The following is a 21,166-nucleotide window of genomic DNA, read 5'->3' on the forward strand; positions in this document are numbered from 1 at the left end:
GGGAGCCTGGTTCTGTGGTGGCTTCTCAGTCAGTGGGCCTGGAGAGTCTGCATCTCTAACTAGCTCCAAAGTGTGCCTGATGCTGCCAGTTTGGGGACCCCACTTTGAGGAGCAAGGATCTAGGTGCTCCAGAGGGGACCCATAATGCCTTTTGTCCTCTGCAGCCTACAGCATGCTCTCAGGCGCTGAGCTAACCTGCCAGAGGGCAGAACTTAATGTGGTGTACTTGAGACCAGAATTCCTGTCAGCCACCTTTTCCTTTTATTCCATCAGACCTCTAAGAGGTAAGAATTAGTACAGGGGAGAACTCTCAAAACAAATCTCAGGCTCCTTTATTAGCACCGCTGCTTAGATGTCATAGTAATGGACGCCTGGCCTTCTGTGCCTCCAGGTACCTAGTAAGGGTCTTATCCACACTTGAAACAGGGTTCTGTGTGCTCTTCAGTCTCTGTCCTCTCCTTCCAGATCACACACTGTCACTTCAAATCTCTTTAGGCTTCTAAATAAGCCAGGCAGCAGGTTCTAATACACAGGGCCACACACTCCTATAGGAATATGATCACAGCTATGAACACTCTTACCCCCTAAACACAGTCATCAAAGGTTTCTTTAACATTTCAGAGTTTTCAGAGACTGAGTCTGAATCTATGAAAGGAAGCTTGCTCCCTGTCTTTTAGAAGATTTACTTTAAAGACACAGGTTAACACTCAGAGCACTTTATTATTAAAAAATGAATCATTTCCACAAATATTTTATACAAGATGCTTAGTCCCTGCCTCTGGAAACTTACCACAGCTCACATTATAGAGCAAGACCACAAACGAATAAATTGGAACATTTCAAACTCACAACCCTGGAAACAATGTGATTGGCGTTGCTCCAGCCCATATTCTCTTAAAAGCACGCAAGAAATCGTAGGACCTGTTCTAGGTGGCCACAGAAGGATAGGAGGACGAAGGGGTGGAGGCAAGAAGCAGGAGGGGAAAACTAATTAAAAAGCAAATGGAGAAAAATTAGCTTGGAAAGGGCTCCCTGAACTGCTGACAGAATAGAGTGCTGAGGTGAAAAACAAATGCAAGAGAGATTTGGCAGAATCTGAAAAGAACATGATCAGAATGGGAAATGAGAACACAGCCAGAACCCAGTTATAAGTCAGAGAAAGAGAAAGAAGCAGGCATAGTGATGTTTCTGGAGATGGAGACAAAAAGTTCCCTGGACAAAGGGGGAGCAATCAGACTGGACTAAAGGAGAGCATCACACACACAACCACGACCACACACACACACACACACACACACACACACACACACATCATCATCAGGCTGTTCCATTCCATTCCATTAATGCCAGAAACGACAAGGCAAACACACTGACTTATGTTCCTTTCATCTGGCCATTTGTTGTAGAGACAGGTTATTTCACTTGGGTGGGGGGAGTAATGATACACAGGAAAGAGACAGAATATGAATGAATGAGCCTGAACACATCACTTTGAAACCAGAGCTGTGTTTCTGAAATGAGAGGCTGGTAGAAAACCAGGATTTTATGGATAAGCATAAAGATGTACAGTGTTATCCATTTCTGCCTGCAATTTCACACAGAATATGAAGTCCTTCCTATTTGCCACTCAAAGGCTCCTGAACTTTCCCAACAGGGGTACCTGTGCTGGGCATTTGCTGCCATTACAGAAAGATTACTGACCTAGCAACAGCCAGTAATGATGGCATTGCTAAATTAACAATGGTTAGAAAGAGCTTCCAATATCAGTGCTTAAGCCGTGCCAGGCTCATTTAAAGCCCTTTCCTTTTACAAACTCATTTATTCTTCTCGGTACCCCTAGGGAGGGAGGTGCACCTCCACTTTATAGATGAGGTCGGAGACAATAACTCACTTGCCCAAAGTCACCTCTAATAACAGGCAGGGGCAGAATTCAAAGCCAGTACTGTCAACAGCTTGACCACAGGTTCCCAAACTCAAACTTCCTCACTTTACTGCTGTTAGTGATTCAGTAGTTTTTCATGGTACCTGCAGCCCAAAAGAAATAGCTAACACAAGCTCCAGTTACCTAAGGACAGTGGACCTTTGAACAACATGGGTTTGAACTGTGTGGTTCCACTTACATGAAAATGTTTTCAATAAATGTTATAAATGCATTTTCTCTTATTTATGATCTTAATAACATTTTCTTTTCTTTAGCTGACTTTATTGTAAAAATATAATATATAATATGCAAGATATGTGTTAATTGACTGTTTATGTTATCAGTAAGACATCCAGTCAATAGCAGCTATTACTAATTAAGTTTTGGGGGAGTAAAAAGTTATATACAAATTTTTGACTATGTAAGAAGATCGATGCCTTCCTAAGCCCTGTGTTGTTCAAGGGTCAACTATAATTAGGTCCCAACAACTTAACAGTAGTAGGTAAGTGGTGTCTGGCAGATTGAGCTGGGTTTTTTCAAAATGTTAGATCCCATGGCACCCTCGTGACTTTCTGTGGCACCCAGGGCCACCTCAACACACAGTTTGGAATCCACAGAACAACACTTCCCTGTCTTCCTGCTTTTGCTGAGGAAAAGCCATCTGGGTGCAGTAATCACACTGTCTGACCTTCAAGTGCTTGAGTCCCTGGGCTGGAAAGGACAAAAATCTGCTCACAACTGCCTTTGGCCATTAGTGAAGTCTTAGCCCTGAAATCCGCACTGCAGGCTTCTCCGCTCTGTCACCTGCCACCCCACCCCGCATTAACCAACATTGCAGAGCAAATACCTGGTCCTTTGGCTCCTCGCACTTCACCTTCTGTACACACTTCTCTCCCCGTTCTTCATCCATTTCCTGCTCCAGATCCTGGGTGACTTAATTCTGCCTTCAGTTCCGATCCAACCCACAGACTTGGTTCACTCCTTCCTCTGGGTTCACAGCCCACTCTGCACACACACTTCTCTGGCCTTACTCCAGTTCTCTCGTTCTTGGCCACCTTTGTGTCCAGCTCCCCACCGCTGGGGTTATGAACTTATGCAAGGCAAGTCTTGTCTCGGGGGCTTCCTCAGACTATGCATGGTAAACAGTATAGTCTTTCCTAAGTTCTAATTAATAAAGAATGGAACAAGAGGATAAAAGACGGCTTAAGGGGTCACAAGGAAGATTATCAGTTGAGCAAAATAATGGATGTGGTACACTGACTACATTAATGGCCCCAATTAATGGTCTCCCTGTGTCCACAGCCCTTGCAATGAGACTGTAGCAACTCCCATCAAGAACCACTCTCTTTACCCTTGAATCCAGCTTGATCGCACACCTTGCTTTGTCTGATAAAATGCAGCAGAAGTCACAGTATGTCAGTTCTGAGCCCAGGCCTCAAAAGGCATTCACTGCATGCTTCTGCTTACTCTCTGAGAGCCACATGAAAAACCTGGAGTAGCCTGCTGCATGAGGGCAGACCCTGCAGAAGGAAGCCCAGCTATCACTGTCTAAGACCAAGCTCAGCCAGCCAACACACACGTGAGAAGGCTCACTAAGGCCAGCAGACTAACCCCAGGTCACATAAGTGAACCCATTTGAGATCCAAAGAACCACCCAACTGACCTGCAGAGCCATGAACACCAATAAAAACTTGCTGTATCATGCCACTAAGTACGGAGGTAGCTTGTCGTGTGGCATTAGCTGATGGTGAATGAATTTATGGAGGTGAAGTCCCTGGAAGTCAGGGGCTGTGGGATTTGTCCTGCACCATATTGAGAACCACAGATCTTCAGCACACTGTGCCCACCTGCTAGGAGGTATATGGTGATCTTTGAAAAGGGATTTGAACAGAGTATTTTTGAATTTTACAAGGGACTTACTTGCAGTTAGTGTGGATTTACCCTCATCTCTAACACCACTGCTGTGCTTTTTCATAAACTTCTGGAGGAGGAAAGAAAGTGTAAGAGTACGCCGAACCGGTTTGGCTCAGTGGATAGAGCGTCGGCCTGCAGACTCAAGGGTCCCAGGTTCAATTCCGGTCAAGGGCATGTACGTTGGTTGCGGGCACATCCCCAGTGGGGGGTGTGCAGGAGGCAGCTGATCGATCTCTCTCATCAATCTTTCTGACTTTCTATCCCTCTCCCTTCTTCTCTGTAAAAAATCAATAAAATATATTTTTAAAAAAATAAATAAAAAAAAGAAAGTGTAAGAGTAGGACCAGGAACCTACTTCCTACTATATTCCCAAGGTAGCCAATAATAATAGTAACGAAGGTATTTATTGATGCCTATCTTCTCCACCCTCTTTGCCCATCACCTGCTTGTGAACTAGCTCTCAATGAATCTAAAGGGCAATTTCTGGTGATGACGTCAAATCCTTCTGGAAAAGGGCAAGGCACTTTGCAAAGTTTTGATTCGTATTTTTCCCCTTTGACTCTTCATGTTTTTCTGCTTCAGTCAACAAAAACCTAGTTTTGTGTTCAGCACTGAAGATACAAAGACATGGCTTGTGCCTTAGGGAACTCAGTCTGGTGGAGCTAAAGGGCCCTCTTCTCAGCAAGAAGCTAGATAAGAGCCAGCCTTATCTATCTTATTCTTTTACTGCAATAGTCAGAAGCCCAGAGCAGGTGGTGAGCACCAGGCTTGCTTCTAAAAGGAGAAAGTCCTAGTAACCAAACCTGCTTTGCTTGTCTGTGACAGTGGTATTGTGAGACGGCCCTAATCACAACACTATCTCTTCAGCAGAGAACTTTCAGGAATGTCCTTGCTGAGGATAACTGCCGCCCTGGTGGCCAATGCAGTGTGTTCCTTGATGTCTTCAGCTGCCCACCTACTTTCCCCTACAATTTCCCAGGTAACTAGTCCAGCAAATTATCAATCCCTGTAAGCCATGGCTTCACATATTCAAAATGCAGAATCCAATGAGACTGAATGAGACAATACGACATGGAAGTCTGAAGGCTAAGCACAGACCCATGCACGTGTCTGTGCTCAAAAAAGACATATTTCCTTCCTTTCAGTGACAAAAAAAACATACTTACTTCACCACACAACGTACACACACACACACACACACACACACACACACACACACTCCTTCAAGCCACCCTCATCCCCTCCTGCCCAATATAATGTCGTATTTGTAATAACACTAAGAGCATCAAGTCCTGATAGTCCTTTCCCAAAACAGATGTGTGTTTAACTTCCACCCACCATGCTGTGTACAACCAACCAGAGATCCTGCCAACGTGGGGGGACTTTCTCCTCCAACCTCTTTACACAATCCACAGGGTAACTAATGAGAAAACAAGCCATCTGAGCTCTGGGAAACAGCATCCCAACATCCTACTGAAGTCAGTCCTTTGCCAAGCCCTTAGAGACTTCTTTTTCCAGCAAAGCATCCCTATGCAAAGCAAGGCTCCTGCCATGCGCAGACGAGGGCTCCAATCTATTCTGGGGCCTCACCTGGAACACAGGGATCTGATCACAGGACTCCAGCTCCAGCTCCAGGGCCCTCACACCCCCTCAACCAGATGAAGCACAGAACTGTGCGGGGGGGTGGGAGCGGCCAGGGAGAGGTCAATGGGGAAAAAAGGAAACATATGCAGTACTTTAAACAATAAAGAATTTAAAATAAAATTTTTAAATAAAAATGAGTAAGTAATAAATTAAAAAAAAACAGTTTTAAAAAAGACTTCAACTCTTTTCTTAATTACAATTTCACATTAATACATAGTTGGCATTCAGTAAATATTTAAGTTGATTTGTCTGTTTGGCAAAAGATATTTACCCAGCACCGCTAGCCAGGCACTATACTTCATGTTGGGCAAAGGGTAGCAAGAAAAGTGTAGAGACTTTGGGTGGTGGGCACACAGTGCTATATACAGATGTATCATAGAAGTGTACTTGAAACCTATATAATTTTATTAACCAATATCACCCGAATACATTTATTTTTTTAAAAATTGCATATATTTAATGTGTACAGCTCAATGTTTTGATATGTCTAATGTGGAAAGATTGCAATTAAACTATATACCTAAGGTGTAGAGAAAAATAAAAGACAAGAAATGGCAAAAGTAACAGCATAAATAATAACATCAAATCTGTCTTCATTAATTACCTTCCTATGCTGGGTGTGAACTCTCAGGAAAATAGCTGAGGAATGGATCATGCCACTTACATAAGAACTGGGTCTCTCCAGCACACTTCGCCCACCAGCCCCATTTCCTAGTCAAGCTTTAATTTTCCTTCCACATCTTCAGGGTAAATTCTTTAGGTCATAAAATTGCCTTGAATGAGAGAAAAACCTGAATGGACTCCATGCTAAAAAGTAACACTACGGTTTCAACTTTGGCTTGAAAGTGGTTCTGAGCTACTTCTTCCTTTTTCTTTGCAATCCCTCTATCCTGATGACATAATGGACTGCCACAGGGAGACATCCCACTCAAACTTAAACATCCAGCTTGGCTCACAGAACCTCGATGTGAACAAGCTTCTGACTTACCCATCTTTCACCTGTCAACTCCCCCACACAGAACTATAAATGTCCAGGTTTGCTGCTAATAAACTCAGCCAGACCAAATTAAGCGGGCTTTATTGGACCTTGTTCCTTTTTTTTCCTGCTGATCTCCCTGCAACAAACCAAACATATGGTGAGAGCAGAATGCTATTTAGTGTAAGACACCAACTCCACACGCTTCTCTCTTGGAGAACAGCTGAACTATGAGGGCGTCTGTTCAAATGCATCAGCCTCTTTGAAAACTTGAATAATTCCTTTCTAAGGTCACCGTCTAAAAGCAGTGACTCTTGCAAAGCCCATGATAAGCACAGCAAAAACACACAAGCCAGGCCTTCAGAATCACACAGGGTGAGATTAAAACTACACCATAATACCATTACACACCCACCCAAAGCACCACAGTGAAAAAGACAGGAAAACTAGGTGTACTGAGGATGGAGGGTGGGAGGCCTCATACACTGCTGGTAAAAGTATGACCACCCAGGAAAATGAGCAGTTATCTCATAAAGCTGAACACACCCTGGCCCTACTGAGACAACCTAGTAAGCAAGGACAAGCTAAAGAGGGAATCTGAGACAGACAGTTAAAGGCCAAGCAGTTTACAGCCATTTAGTAAATAGTAAAATCTTATCTTCCATAAACCAAGAACACTTGAAAGTAAATGGTTTGCACTTCTCCCCAACCAGAGGGTAAATAGCTTAAATCATCCTACTCAGGGAGACAGATAGCAGAAATCCAATTAGTGCCATTTGCTAACCACACCCAAGAACCTATGAAGTTAAGGAAATAACTCTCATTTTGGCTCATCAGCATAAAACTGATGAATATTCTATTGAGATCCTCCCCAAGACCTCCACTAAACTCCCAACCTTTAAAATCCTCAAAACGAAGGTCCCAGCTTGCAGATCCCAGGGCATGTGCTCTCCCTACTAGGAGCACGCCCACGTCTTTCCCTTCTCCATGCCCCTTTTCTCTGACTTTCCAGTGAGCTAACAGCAGCCCTGCTTTAGGTCATTGCTTTCCTGTAACATTTCTAAACAGCCAAAGCAGCCCTGCCTAAGCTCTCCTTGTTGCTTCTTCTATCCTAAGCCCTTCCTTGTGTCACTGTTCCCAGCTTTAATAAACATACCCTCAAAATCATGTGGACTTGTGTTATGAAATCTTTCCCGCATGAAGTCAAGAACCCATACACTACAGGCCGGCCCAAGGCAGACCCACACTCAGGGCCAGGTCCCCTTTCTGGTAACACTATAACTCAGAAATTCCACTCCTAAGTAGACACAACTGTAATGTGGACCCGTGTTAACCAAGAGCCACATACTAGAATGCTTTCAGAAGCACTATTCATAATAACCCGAAACTAAAAACCCAAACATCCATCTATGGTAGAATGGATCAAAAAGTTGTGGCATTACACACACTGGAATACTATACAGCAATGAGAATGAATGGTCTAGAGCAGTGATTTTCAACCGGTGTGCCGAAGAATTCTTAAACATGCAATATCTACCTGATTATTCAGTCAGGGGCACTGACCTCTTTTCCCTTAAATATTTAAATTTAAAAAATTACAACAGCCAACACAACCACAGCTATCTGGTATGAATGAATCAAAATTATACCTATTTTTTGGTTAGATCAACAGAAAATATATATAAATATATTTTATAAATATATTTGTTGATTTTTTTACAGAGAGGAAGGGAGAGGGATAGAGAGTTAGAAATATCGATGAGAGAGAAACATCGATCAGCTGCCTCCTGCACACCCCCTATTGGGGATGTGCCTGCAACCAAGGTACATGCCCTTGACCGGAATTGAACCTGGGACCCTTGAGTCCGCAGGCCGATGCTCTATCCACTGAGCCAAACAGGTTAGGGCAGAAAATACATTTTTGATGTGCCACAGAATTTTAGTAGTTTATGAGACAAAAAAGGTTGAAATCGCTGGTCTACAACTATACACACAACACGGATGAATTTCACAAGCATAATACTGGTCCAAAGAAGCAAAACACAAAATAGTACACACTGCGTGAATTCCTGCGCATGGAATACACAGAAGCAGGCCAAGTGCTCTGTGCTGTTGCAGGTTAGGACCAGTGATGGGTGGGATGGGCAGCGAGCAGAAGGGAGCACGAGGGGCTCCTGAGGGCTGGTAGCATTCTGCCTGCTCTCGGTTGGGGGGTGGAGGAGGGTGGGGAGGAGAAGGGGGGAGGAGGTGAGTGTGTGAACTTTGATAAGTACATTATAGATAACTAAAAGGTTAAAATCAAGGGTACAGATTTCCTTGTTAAGTCACTACTTGCCTCAGTAACTCTCTTATAAAAATGCTGGTTGGCTGGAAGAGGGATAGAAGGTTCTTGATGATGCCTACTCTTAGGCACTAGCTTGTTGGATGCCTGGGGCACATGTGTGCCTAACTTACCTCACTAAAAAGACTGGATGTAATGTTGCCTCAGGCTTCCTCAACTCTAATCTTGAAGATACTAAGATCCTCCTTCTCATTCCTTCCCCCATTCTTGGCCTTCATAAGTGGGTCAGAATCATAGAAGAAAGTTGCCCAGGATTGGGTGTAGGGCCCAGCTGGGCCCTGAGAGGGCACCTGACCTTGACCTCTTCATCTTTCGCTGCAGGATGTAAAAGGATATACACCCAGTATCACTAACTGGATGTATGTAACATTTCCAAAGCCAGCCACTGGCTGATGAGACAAAACAGCACCTACAACCTGGGCCACCTATTGACTCACATGTAATGTCAGCCCAACAGTCCAATTTGCTGTCAGCCCGTCACTTGGCTGCCTTTCTTTCCTCTAGGAAAATAAGGTAAGGGGTATGCAAAGTGATACATTTACCCAAGTCAGCAGCAGCAGAGTCTAGAAATAAAACGCAAATATTTGAAAGACCTGTCCAGACAGGGCTCTTCCAAAGAGCAAACCAGTATCTCAATGTCAAGGAGAAGACGAGTCAAACATTGTGCAGTGCTTGTGCATCAACTTCAGCAAGTCAGCATTCTACATCCAGGGGAGCTCAGTGTTCAGGCTGGCTCCTTTACCACCATCACTCAAGAGCCTGCAAGTCTCAAGGTCTCACTGACATCTCCCAGCTCCCTGGGAAACAAAAGCTTGATACAACTGACTAACAAAAGGAGCACTTCCGGAGAAGATAGTGGAACAGAGGGGAACAGCCCTTGAGCAACGGGGACCAAGTCTTCTCGCAATTTTCCGTGTAAAACTAGTTCACTGATTTTTTAAAATATATTTTATTGATTTTTTACAGAGAGGAAGGGAGAGGGATAGAGAGTTAGAAACATCAATGAGAAACATCAATCAGTTACCTCCTGCACATCTACCACTGAGGATAAGCCCGCAACCAAGGTACATTCCCTTGACCGGAATCGAACCTGGGACCCTTCAGTCCACAGGCCGACGCTCTATCCACTGAGCCAAACCGGTTAGGGCGAGATCCCTGATTTTTGAGGAGGTTGAAGAGGCTCCAAATTTCCAGAGAACTCTGATTTTACATTCTCCCAAAGCTGGGCAAGAAGAGGCCCAGGACTCCAGTCAATCACTTTAAGGTGTTTGTATGTGTAAAAAGAAGCCAATCCCATACACAACTCCTCTGACCCCAACAAGGAAGTGAGAGAAAGAGGAAGACAAGTGACTGCAGGCAGCCCGGGGGAGCAGGACAGGTCTTGGTCTCTCCCTGCACAGGGTCTCCTTCATGCTGGTGGCACCCAGACCAGCCAACCCTGCTCTCAGGACACGATGAAGAGCTGACACTGCACACAAGAGGGCCTTCCCTATTGAGTCTCTTTGTTATTTAATTATTTTTATTTTCCCCAGAACCTGAGAGCAAGCTGGTTTTTTAAAAACAAATAATATGGTATAAAAATAATTTTTTAAAAAAGCCCAGCCGAGAAAGGTAAATAGATAGAATTATGTTTATTAAATTTGTACTTCCCTTGGATATTGAATTTCGTGGTTCTGGTGAAGGCTCTGTCTCCTTAGACATTTCATGTAAAAGTAATGTAAATTCTTCTTTGGCTTTTATCCACAGATGGGATACAGATGAAGGCTTTTGGTGTATATACATACCTATGTTATTTATATTGCAAATACTAGTGTAAGTAAAGACATCCTTTTGCTTGCTAGGAATAAAGGCATGTCCACTCCCTGGTTGACAGGTGTTCTACGTGAAATGTTCCTAAATAGCTAACCAATTCCCTCTTAGCTAACAGAAGTCTGGCTGATAAGGACTTGATCACCAAAGACTATCGCCCTTGGCACAGAGCCTCTGGGGAGGTCGGCATGATCTCATATAATTTTTTCTGAGTGTGGTGCGCTGGCACTGTGGGACACAATGTTCAGACACACTCATTTTATTCTAACAGTTAAGTTTATCTTAACATGCATAAGCACACCAAATCCCTAAGTCTGAATATGTTGTTAAGTAGTTGAAGATCAAATTAAAATAAATGAGTTGACTTAGAATAAATTAGGGGACAAGTATGTTTCGTAACTAGTACAGGTGGTAACATGATATGGTAAAAACTATGCCTGAAGTTTCAAAAACACTGGTCCACTTAAAGAAAAGAAAAAGTTCAGCCAAAATTCAGAAAGCTCTGGTTCTAAAGGCTGACTTCCTTCACCCATCTTCCCCTGGCAGGCCTCCCTGGAATGCCGGCCACAAAGCTGACAGGGTTAGAACGGTGTGGCAAATGTGATCTTTTGGAAATAGAATACAAGGTCTTTCCACCTTCAGATAAGGTGTGGCCACTGTGCAGCTGAGACTAGTGAGCCTTTATTAAGTTTTGACACACAAACCAGTAAGGCAACAGAGCAAAAGCAAATCCCTCTCCTTGACACTCCCCCCGAACCCCTCCCACAAGCTGTGGAAAGTCATTTTCTAAGCCTGCAGGCGCTGCCCGCCTGAGGTGTTCTTGGGAGTAGGCAGAAGACAGCAGATGATAGAGTACAGACAATATATGTCATGCAGCCAGTGCCAATCTCAATGACAACTGTGCACAAGATTCCCAAGAAGGCAGGACTTTCCAAGGTCACAATTCACCGCTAGGCTCTTAAAATCGCACCTGGGCCAGAAGATGCAAATGCTCAGTATCTCTGGTAAGCAACTGTCTTTTTTTAACCCGTTAGTGTCATCACAGGGTTCGCTGTGTGCCTTGCAAAAAAGAGCTTGCCCTGGAGGCTGAAACAGGAAAGTGCTGGCTCATGTTGTGGGAAGAGGGTAGCCATGGCAAGTTCAGCTTCCCAGCAAGACCTATTTCTTCACCTTATACACTGTTCTTTAAAAACTACCCCCTGTGGTAGACCTCCAAAAATGGCCCTGGTCCAACTCCCCAGAACCTGTGATATGTTGTCTTACATAGCAAAAGGGAATGAAAGTTGCCTATGGAATTAAGTGGCTAATCAGATGATTTCACAATTAGATTCCACCAGATTATCCAGATGGGTCCAATGTAATTACAAGGGTCCTTACATGTGGACGATGGAGGCCCAAGGATCAATGTCTAAAAAAGTGTCAAGAAAGACTGGCTTTGAAGATAAAAGGGGCATGAAGTAAGGAATGCGGTAGCTCCTAGAAGCTGGAAGAGGCAAACTGACCTTCTCCCTTAGAACCTCCAGGGGGAAAAAACAAATAGAAAACAGAGCCCAGGGATCATCTGTCTTAGTTCCTCCTTGCTGCTGTGACAAATGACCAAAAACTCAGTGGCTGAAAACAACAGAAATTTACTCTGTCACAGTTCTATCGTTCCTCAGGGCTGTGCTGCCACTAGCGGACCTAGGGGACCATCCCTTCCTGGCTCCTCCAGCTTCTGGTGGCTGCAACCCCAGCTTGGCTGGTGGCTCCATCACGCCCATCTCAGCCTTGGTGGTCACACTGTCTTCTCCTCTCTGTCTCTATGTCGTTGTCCATGGCCTCTCTGTTATAAGGACACTTGTGATGGCCTTTAGGGTCCATCTTGATAATCCAGGATAGGCTCCCCACCTCAAAATGCTTCATTTACTCACAGCTGCCAAATATTGCCATGTGAGGTCATAGTTACAGGGTTTAGAAGGGCAATAGTCAGCCTATTATAGACTCTCTTCAGGCGCTGACCTCCAGAACTGGAGATGATAAATCTGTCTTGTTTTAAGACACCATTAAGGTAATTTGTTACACCACCAACAGGAAACTAATACAGCCCCGATCTCCCAATGTGTGCTGCAGGTCAGAAAGCCTGGGTCAGAGGGAGAAGCTGGCCCATCCTGTCTATTCACATCAACACCCACAGGATCCTCTGTATCTAAAAATGATACCTCTCTTCCCCCAGGAGATGTGAAAGATGCCAAGATTCAGCAGTAAGTGGCCAGCAAAAGTTTCAGAAATGACTCTTCTCTTTCCTCTCACCTATCACAAGCTTCTAAAATAAACTTTGTGGCCATTCGTGATGCAAAACTTAGTGGGGAGAAAGAACTGACATTCATTTCAGACAATTTCACTTAATAATGAGTACACTCCATCCACAAATGTCAAAGGGCTTTGCTCACAAAGCCAGTAATCCCTAACACAAACATAAGACAATGTAATATTCTAAAGGGCCTTATTGCTCAAATAGAAACAGTCTTCCTAGAATTCAAGGGGCAGAACATCACACTTTTATTTATTTTTTAATATTTTTATTGATTTCAGAGAGGAAGAGAGGAGAGATAGAAACCTCAATGATGAGAATTATTGGTTGGCTGCCTCCTGCACGGCACACACTGGGGGATCGAGCCCGCAACCCAGGCGTGTGCTGTGACCTCCTGGTTCATAGGTCGATGCTCAACCACTGAGCCGTGCCAGCCGGGCAAAACATCACACATTTAAGCAGCTCTAGTCACTGGTTCTTTCTCAGGGAGGCCATGAAGCTGGTTTTCTGTCCTCTCTGGAGGTATTTCTATTTATAGAACTGCTCCTTTTCACTGACCTGCCTTCAGGACACTGCCGCAACTCCCCAGAGGACTGCTCTACTGGACTCCCCAGGTTGGGACACCCCTAGACTCTGTCCTTGGCCCTCTTCTCTCTGTATTCTCTTTCTTAGTTGAGTGCACCCTGGCCCATGATCTCAAAATCATACATCCAGCCTTGAAGACCTCACCTGAGCAAATACCACAGTGCTGACTCAGTCACCCACTGGAATGTTTAAGACGTGTCCCCAAATTAGCAGCCAAAGCAGAGCATGCATGGGCTCAGTGACCAGCACTGCCACCCAGCCAGGGCTCACACAAAACCCACAGCCCTCACGTGCACATTCTCTTCATGCCCTCCCATCTTTCATATTTAAACCATCAATAAGTCTATAAGCTCTGCCTCCAATATCTACCCCAAATATGATTACATGTCACCATCCCCACTCTGTCCCATTCCAAAGTCCCCTCAGATGCTGCCAATCAGTTCCCAGCTCCTGTTCACCCTCACCTCCAACCAGCCTTCACCCTCCACAGGGCAGCTGGTTGCCTTTTTAAAGAAAAATCAGATGTCTCTCCCAGGGGCTTCCAGCTATAGTCAAACTCCACACTTGACCATATAGTCAAACGCCACACTTAACTGGCCACTTGCCCCTCAAACTTTCATCCTTTCTCTTCCTTATTAGTGTGAACCTGAGAAGGAACATACCCAGTGTTAGAAGCCCCTTGCGGTTAACTGGCCTCAAATTCATAACGAGCGTCTAGCACCACTGGTGGAAGAGGCCTCTCAGGCACACTGTCCGCTACAGTTCAGGGAAAAGCCAGAGACTGGGCTGCCTCCTGCACGGCCTTCCAGCCATCTGAGTGGACCTTATAGAGGAGTTCCTGGAATCCTATTTCCAACCATCTGGGATGGCACCTGGACACTAGGGCCACAGAACCCCTCATCATTATCTTGTTGCCCACATACTATCACTGTGCACTATCCAACACCCACCAACGTAAAATAAGTATGTGTTTCTCCATTTTGCTTTTTATCCAATCCTAGAGCTTTCCCAGCTTTGCTTTATCCCTCCTCCTTTATCTACCACCAATGGATTTCGTATAAGCCTCCTTACATCTGATTGTAATGTGTAAAATAAGCTGCAAAACTGCCATTCTCTGGAGCATTTTCTCAATCCACTGAGATTTTGCTTCCAAGCACATCCTCAAAATTTTGGCTCAAATAAGCTCTTATAAAACCTTTCTACAGGCTGGGTATTCTCATTGACAAAAAGAAAAGACATCAAGATCTCCATTCTGGGGGGCCTATGCATCGCTCTCACGCCCTCTCCCCCACCATTCTCTACCAACCAGCTGGCTCCCTAATCTCCATCTGTACCGCTTCTGCTCCTTCACAGAGCTCAGGCTGGCCGAGGCTCTGGCTTAACCCCGGGGCATCACACCACTTGCTAATGACCACATTTTCTTTTAAGTGTCTCACTGGCCTGGAAAGAAGACAGCACAGTAAAAACAAGGGCAGTCAGGCAGAAATTAGGCTTCCTAGTGTGGAGATGAAGAAATCCTTCCAACAACAGGAAGACCAAGTGCATCTCCACTCATTCTCCTTTAAAAGATGAGTACTGACCCAAGACCCTCTCGAAGGGTGGGAGGATGTCAAGCACAACAGATGGAGGAAATCTCAAGGACACGTGAAATGAGTGCTGGCATGAATGAAAATGGAGCTTAGGAGGGAAGAGAATCTCATGTCAACAACATGATTACATGATTGATTACGAGAAATTAAGTGGTGACAGGACATGTTGATCCTTTAACTGCCTGTACCAGGGCTGGCTCTTAGAATGCTTCCTCTTGGCCCGCATACAGCCCATTGTGCGCCAGGTGGCGAATGTGCTAGAGGGCGTTACTCATACTAGAACTAGTGCCCACAACCTATTCAGGTGAAAAATAATGTTATGCTCAGAAAGGTGCAGGCCGACTGATCCATGAAGCATGGCACACAGAGGGAGAGCCGAGGGCCCAGGAACCCTTTAGGGGCCATGAAAATGCTTTCATTCTTTTAAAATCAGAAGGAAAAAAGGAATATGACCCACCCCAGGCGCAGTCAGAAAATATAATTTTCATTATTTTCTACTAACCCCAAGTGCCTGGGGCCCATGGACACAAGCAGCAAAGAGCAGACAGATAGAGTCCAGGTCAGCCCCTGCCCTTCTCCAGAGCACCACCAGCCTCCCATGAGTTCACCCCTCGTGAAACCCTGGTGTCTCTAGAGTTTTGGAATGCCTCAAGCACCAGACATTTTTGAAAACGCATGTTTTTAAAATGCTAGAATCATGAAGCCAGAAGTGTCCCTAAGAGGACCCAAAATCTGATCACTGCTCCCGAGCATGATCCTTAGCTCACTTGTTAGACCAACTGTTCTGAGCAAATGTTAATTTAAGAGGCACTGGGTGCTCCCTATTTCCAGAACACCCCATGGAGAGATGGAGAGCGCTCAAAGTGAATAAAGACTTAGTTTCAAGTAGCGTATCTCAATGGTGGCCCCTGGACCCACTAACTGCATTGGAAGGACCTGGGATGCTCATTAAAAATGCAAATTCCAGCCCAGGCAGCGTGACTCAATGGTTAAGCATCAACCTATGAAACAGGAGATAAGTGTTTGATACTGTTTGCTTCTCAGTCAGGGCACATGCCACAGTTGGGTTGCAGGCTTGATCCCCAGTGTGGGGCATGCAGGAAGCAGCTGATCAATGATTCGCTCTCATCATTGATGTTTCTATCTTTCTCCCCATCTCTCAACCTCTCTGAAATCAGTAAAAATCCTATATAATAAAAGCCTAATATGCTGCGTCTGTTCATCCAGTCGGCCGTTCAACCAATCAAAGCGTAATATGCTAATGATATGCTAAGGCCACTCAACCACTTGCTATGACGTGCACTGACCACCAGGGTCAGATGCTCTGACTGATAGATTAGCTTGCTGCTGGAGTCCAGCCAATCAGGACTGAGTGAGATGGCCAGACATGCCCTGGAGCCCTCCCACAGTCCCTCTCTGGCTGGCCAACCTCCCGCATCCCTCCTGGGCCCTGATCGTGCATCGGTGGGGTCCCTCGGCCTGGCCTGCACCCTCTCTCAATCCAGGACCCCTCGGGGGATGTCGGAGAGTTGGTTTCAGCCCGATTCTGCAGGCCAGGCTGAGGGAACCCACTGGTGCACAAATCCGTGCTCCAGGTCTCTAGTATATATATATTTTTAATACAAATTCCAGAACCCAGGAATGCCTCTGAGCTGCAGTGTTGGAGGTCGGAATCTGCCTTCTAAGCACACCCAGGGAGTCTGACCTGCAATGTGATTAGGACCCACTAGTCAGGACCACAGGAGAGGGCAAACTGCTTTTCAAATAGTTTTAAAATATTATGAATTTTCCCAGAATGTACCTATCATATACAACGAGCCAAGAAAATACTTTGTTTTGTTCTGAACTTTTACCCCAAGGAATTAATTTTTTTTTAAACTGTATCACTGATGACAAAGTCACTTCTGGATGATGAGTCACCAATCAACTTTGTGTTTAGAGTTGTGGCATGTGTAGGTGATTTTACCAACAGACACAGGGATCTAGGTGACTACTTCATTTTGTCCTCTCAGCACGGTAGGGCCTAAGCAAGCATTGAAATATCTGTCTGATCATGCATTCTTTTCATTTCTCTTTACATTAATTAGGAAACTGAATTATGTTTTTTCTGGTTTTTGAAACTGTATATGCTGGGAGTTATGTTATCTACAACTTGCATTCAGGATGCAGAGAACATTATAAAATAACTAGAGGTGCCGGTTTATCATAAACCAGCAGTCGGACATCCCTCTCACAATCCGGGATTGCTGGCTCCCAACCGCCTGCCTGCCTGCCTGCCTGATCACCCCCTAACCACTCCCCTGCTGGCCTGATTGATGCCTAACTGCTCCCCTGCTGGCCCGATTGCCCCCAAGTGACCTTCCCTGCAGGCCTGTTCACCCCCAACTGCCCTCCCCTGCATCTTGTGGTGGCCATCTTGTGATGACATGGGGCGGCCATCGTGTGCAAGGGCAAGGCAGTCAATTTGCATATGACCTCTTTATTATATAGGATTGCTATAAAAGAAGGCAGTGGGCCTTACAGGATTAAATTTGAGTACAAAAGATCCCTAGTAAGAAAAACTCTGAAATTTTGCTAATTTTACAAGTATGGGGGAGTCCCTAACACCCCATGGTTTCCCACCTACCCACTCACCCACATACAAAACAGAAGAAGGGGAAATAAAAGTGAGCTGGGCTCTAGAGGCTGGCAACCAGAGGCACATCCAGGCGGGTGCTGAGTCCAGGGCCAGCTATAAGGCAGAGGCAGAACAAGAGAACCATAAACCTAAAAGGCTGGCTAGTGGTTACTGGGGCAGGAAGCAGGGGGTGGCAGAGAAAAGGAACATAGAGGGGAGTTACTAGCAAGTCCAAGCTCAGATTAGTTTCAAAGGTACTTAAGGAGGAGGAAGAGGAGGAGGAGGAGGAGGAGGAGGAAGGAGAGGAAGAGGAGGAAGAGGAAGAGGAGGAGGAGGAGGAGGAGGAGGGCGGGGGAGGAGAATGTTATGAAACCAGTTGCACGTATTCATTAGGACCAATCAATTATTGTATTAATAATCATAGAAGGCAAATAATTAACTTAGCAACCACAGCAAACCTAGGCAGCTATACAAGCATGGAGCACTTTATTTATTTATTTATTTCATTTATTTTTTTATAGAGAGGAAGGGAACGGGAGAGGGATAGAAAGTTTGAAACATTGATGAGAGGAACATCAAACAGCTGCCTCCTGCACACTTCCCACTGGGGATGTGCCTGCAACCAAGGTACATGTCCTTGACCGGAATCGAACCTGGGACCCTTCAGTCCGCAGGCCAATGCTCCATCCACTGAGCCAAACCGGTTAGGGCGTGCATGGAGCACTTTAAGCTTGAGTGGTAATTAGCTGCCCTGGAAGGACAGACAATCACTGTTCTCATATTAATGAAGAAAGAAGAAGCAGGCACTTGGTATGGGGAGCCTGGCCTCCTGAGCCGTGTGTCAGGCAGATAAAGCCGCTAACGCCTGGCAGCCACCGAGGCCATCTCAGAAAACCATTCCGTTTTCTCATTAGCATGTGCAGCTGTTACTTCACTCACAGCAACACCCCCCATGGGGGGTCTGACAAGCACAGGTCACCCTGAAGGTGGAAGGAAAAAAAGATCCAAAGTCAAATCATAAGAACTATTTCACCCTGATGGAGTTGTCCCAGGTCCAGAGCCAAGGCAGAAGATGGTGACTTCTTCCCCCAAGGGCCTCCCGAGGGCTCAAAGGGCATGCGACCGTCTACTCTTCCCCCTCCCTCCCCATCATCCCATCTTTTCTCATATTTTCTGGTTCCCTAATATAAGAGAATATGAAAAGGAGGAGGCTTTTCAAATAGAGGAGCCAAAGAAAAATAATCTGCTTCTTATGGCCAAAACATAGAGAGGACTACATATCCCACTCCCACTCCACCAGCTCAGAGAGAAGACACCTTCTTTTGTGCTCCACTGGCCCCTGGACTTCCCTTTACATGATTACCTAACATGCTGCTGCACCTACTGGCCCACAGACCCACCTGCCTCAACCATACCCAACAGGCCATGACAGGCCCGAGATGTCGCCCCTTCAGGAAAAGGCACCAGGAGTGAGCAGGTCTATAATGAAGGCGGTTGAACAAATAAACACAACAGAGAAGCTCCTCAAACCTGAAGTGTAAATTCACTTTTTTTCATTTGTGCTTGAAATCCAAAGTAGCTTATAGAAAGTCCAGGCACCATCGTAGTTCCAAGACCATGGGTGTGCATTTTATTATGCTGCACAACCTATGCCCTTTAAGTCTACGAGCCCTGGGAATAACTTACAGACGGGGACAGTAAAGGAGATAGAAAACTCTAGGCAGAGCCCCTAATGGTAAAGGGGCAGGGACAGGGAGGGACAGAAAGAGAGCCGCGGCACAGGAAAGAGGGCAACAATGACTCACTCTAGGCATCCTTCCTTCGATTTCCTTTTCCCTCACCTCACTAGCAAGAGTCAAGAAGGGGCATTGGTTCATGGCAACACAGGACAAGACAGACAGGAAGGCAGAGGGGCCGAAACTTTCCTTCCACAACACCTCCCAGGGTAAGACCACCACAGACCACAGCTTCTGTTGCCGCAGATCGGGACCTAGACTGTGGGGGATGAATCCATTAAGGCTGGGAGGGCAGCACGGCGGGTCATTTCTAGGAAAGAAATGTAATTTATAACCTGGCCCTTGGATCTCTAGTGTCCACATTCGAGTAGGTAACCCAGAATTTCCACATTGAGGCCACTGACACAGCCTTTCTGGGGCTGTCCTCTTTATGCCAATGACTTCCCATTACAATAAAGGGAAACTCGAAACTCCTTACTCTGGTTACATGCAGACTATCATGATCTAGCCTTCTGCTACCTCACCAGCCTCACTGCATCCCACACTTCCCCACCCACAAAGATGCCAGTTTCACCCTCACCTGTGGCACAAGGTCTTTGAGAATCTTTGTGTGTTCTCGCTCCCCTGCCTGGGAAATTCATCCTTGGCTGATTCAGTTTGTCCCGATCATTTTAGGAAACACATGCTCCCCTTTAACTTTCCCTTTCCTTCGTAGGCACGTAACTATCTGAAATTATCATATTCATTTATTTACCACTAGAGGCCTGGTGCACAGATTCAAACACCGGTAGGTTCCCTTGGCCTGGCCTGCAGGGATCGGCTGAAACTGGCAATCCTACATCCCCCCCAAGGGATATAGTAGTGCTCACAGTGGCAGGCGGCCCACTCATCCCAGCCCCACTGCACCTGCCTCCGCCACTGCTTGGTAGGCTGGCTGCCACTCCACTGCGGTCTCCGTGCCCATCTTAGGGTGATACCAGCACACCCATGACCGAGAAGCAGCTGTGGGCTCGTGCCCTGTCAGTCCAGATGCCAGTTCAGGTCCCGGTCCCAGTCCGGATGGGGGAGGGGCACACAGGGGGAGTGTCCGGGTGAGAGGCTCACGCCGCCACAGCAGCACTCACCAGCCATGTGTCTGGAGCCCTTTGTTCAGCTGAGCAGCACTCCTGCTGTGGGAGTGCACTGACCACCAGGGGGCAGCTTCTGCATTGAGTGTCTGCCCCCTGGTGGTCAGTGTGCATCATAGCTACCAGTTGACCAGTTGCTACCGGTCAACCAGCCGAGCAGTCCAAGGGTCAACCAGTTGCCTAGGCTTTTATATATATAGACAGTATAAGCCCCATGAGAGCAGAGGATGCACCTGTTCTGCTCACCACTGCATCCTTGGAGATGAAAACAGCACCTAGTACATGGCACATGCTCGGAAGGTCCTTGAATGAGTGAAGAAGTGGAGAAAAGCTAACGGCTAAGAGGTGACACAGAGGCACTTGACCTATACCAACTTGGGAATACCTGATTACATTTAGGGGTGAAGGACAAAGAGTAGCTAAACAGAGAAAAGAGGAAAAAGTGACCGGCAGCACCACCAACTGGCAATGACCGCCATGGTCCATGAAGACCTGTGTCCCCGCAAGGCCAGCATCACTGCAGGGACCAGGGATATATCCAGAGAGCCAATGCCCGGGACCGCCACACAGCTCGGTCTGAAGCATTTGGGTTGAAGGCCATGTTCCCTGGACAGAAA

The 21,166-nt window shown here is 45.9% G+C and overlaps 1 protein-coding gene across 3 annotated transcripts in view; it reads right to left on the reverse strand.

The window, feature by feature from the left end:
* MGAT5 (alpha-1,6-mannosylglycoprotein 6-beta-N-acetylglucosaminyltransferase) overlaps positions 1 to 21,166 on the reverse strand; it is a 362,213-nt gene that overhangs the window by 252,347 nt on the left and 88,700 nt on the right. The gene's annotated exons all lie outside the window — the stretch shown is intronic.

The sequence above is a fragment of the Myotis daubentonii genome, chromosome 7, assembly GCF_963259705.1.
Source record: "Myotis daubentonii chromosome 7, mMyoDau2.1, whole genome shotgun sequence".
In the NCBI taxonomy this organism is placed as follows: Eukaryota; Metazoa; Chordata; class Mammalia; order Chiroptera; family Vespertilionidae; genus Myotis; species Myotis daubentonii.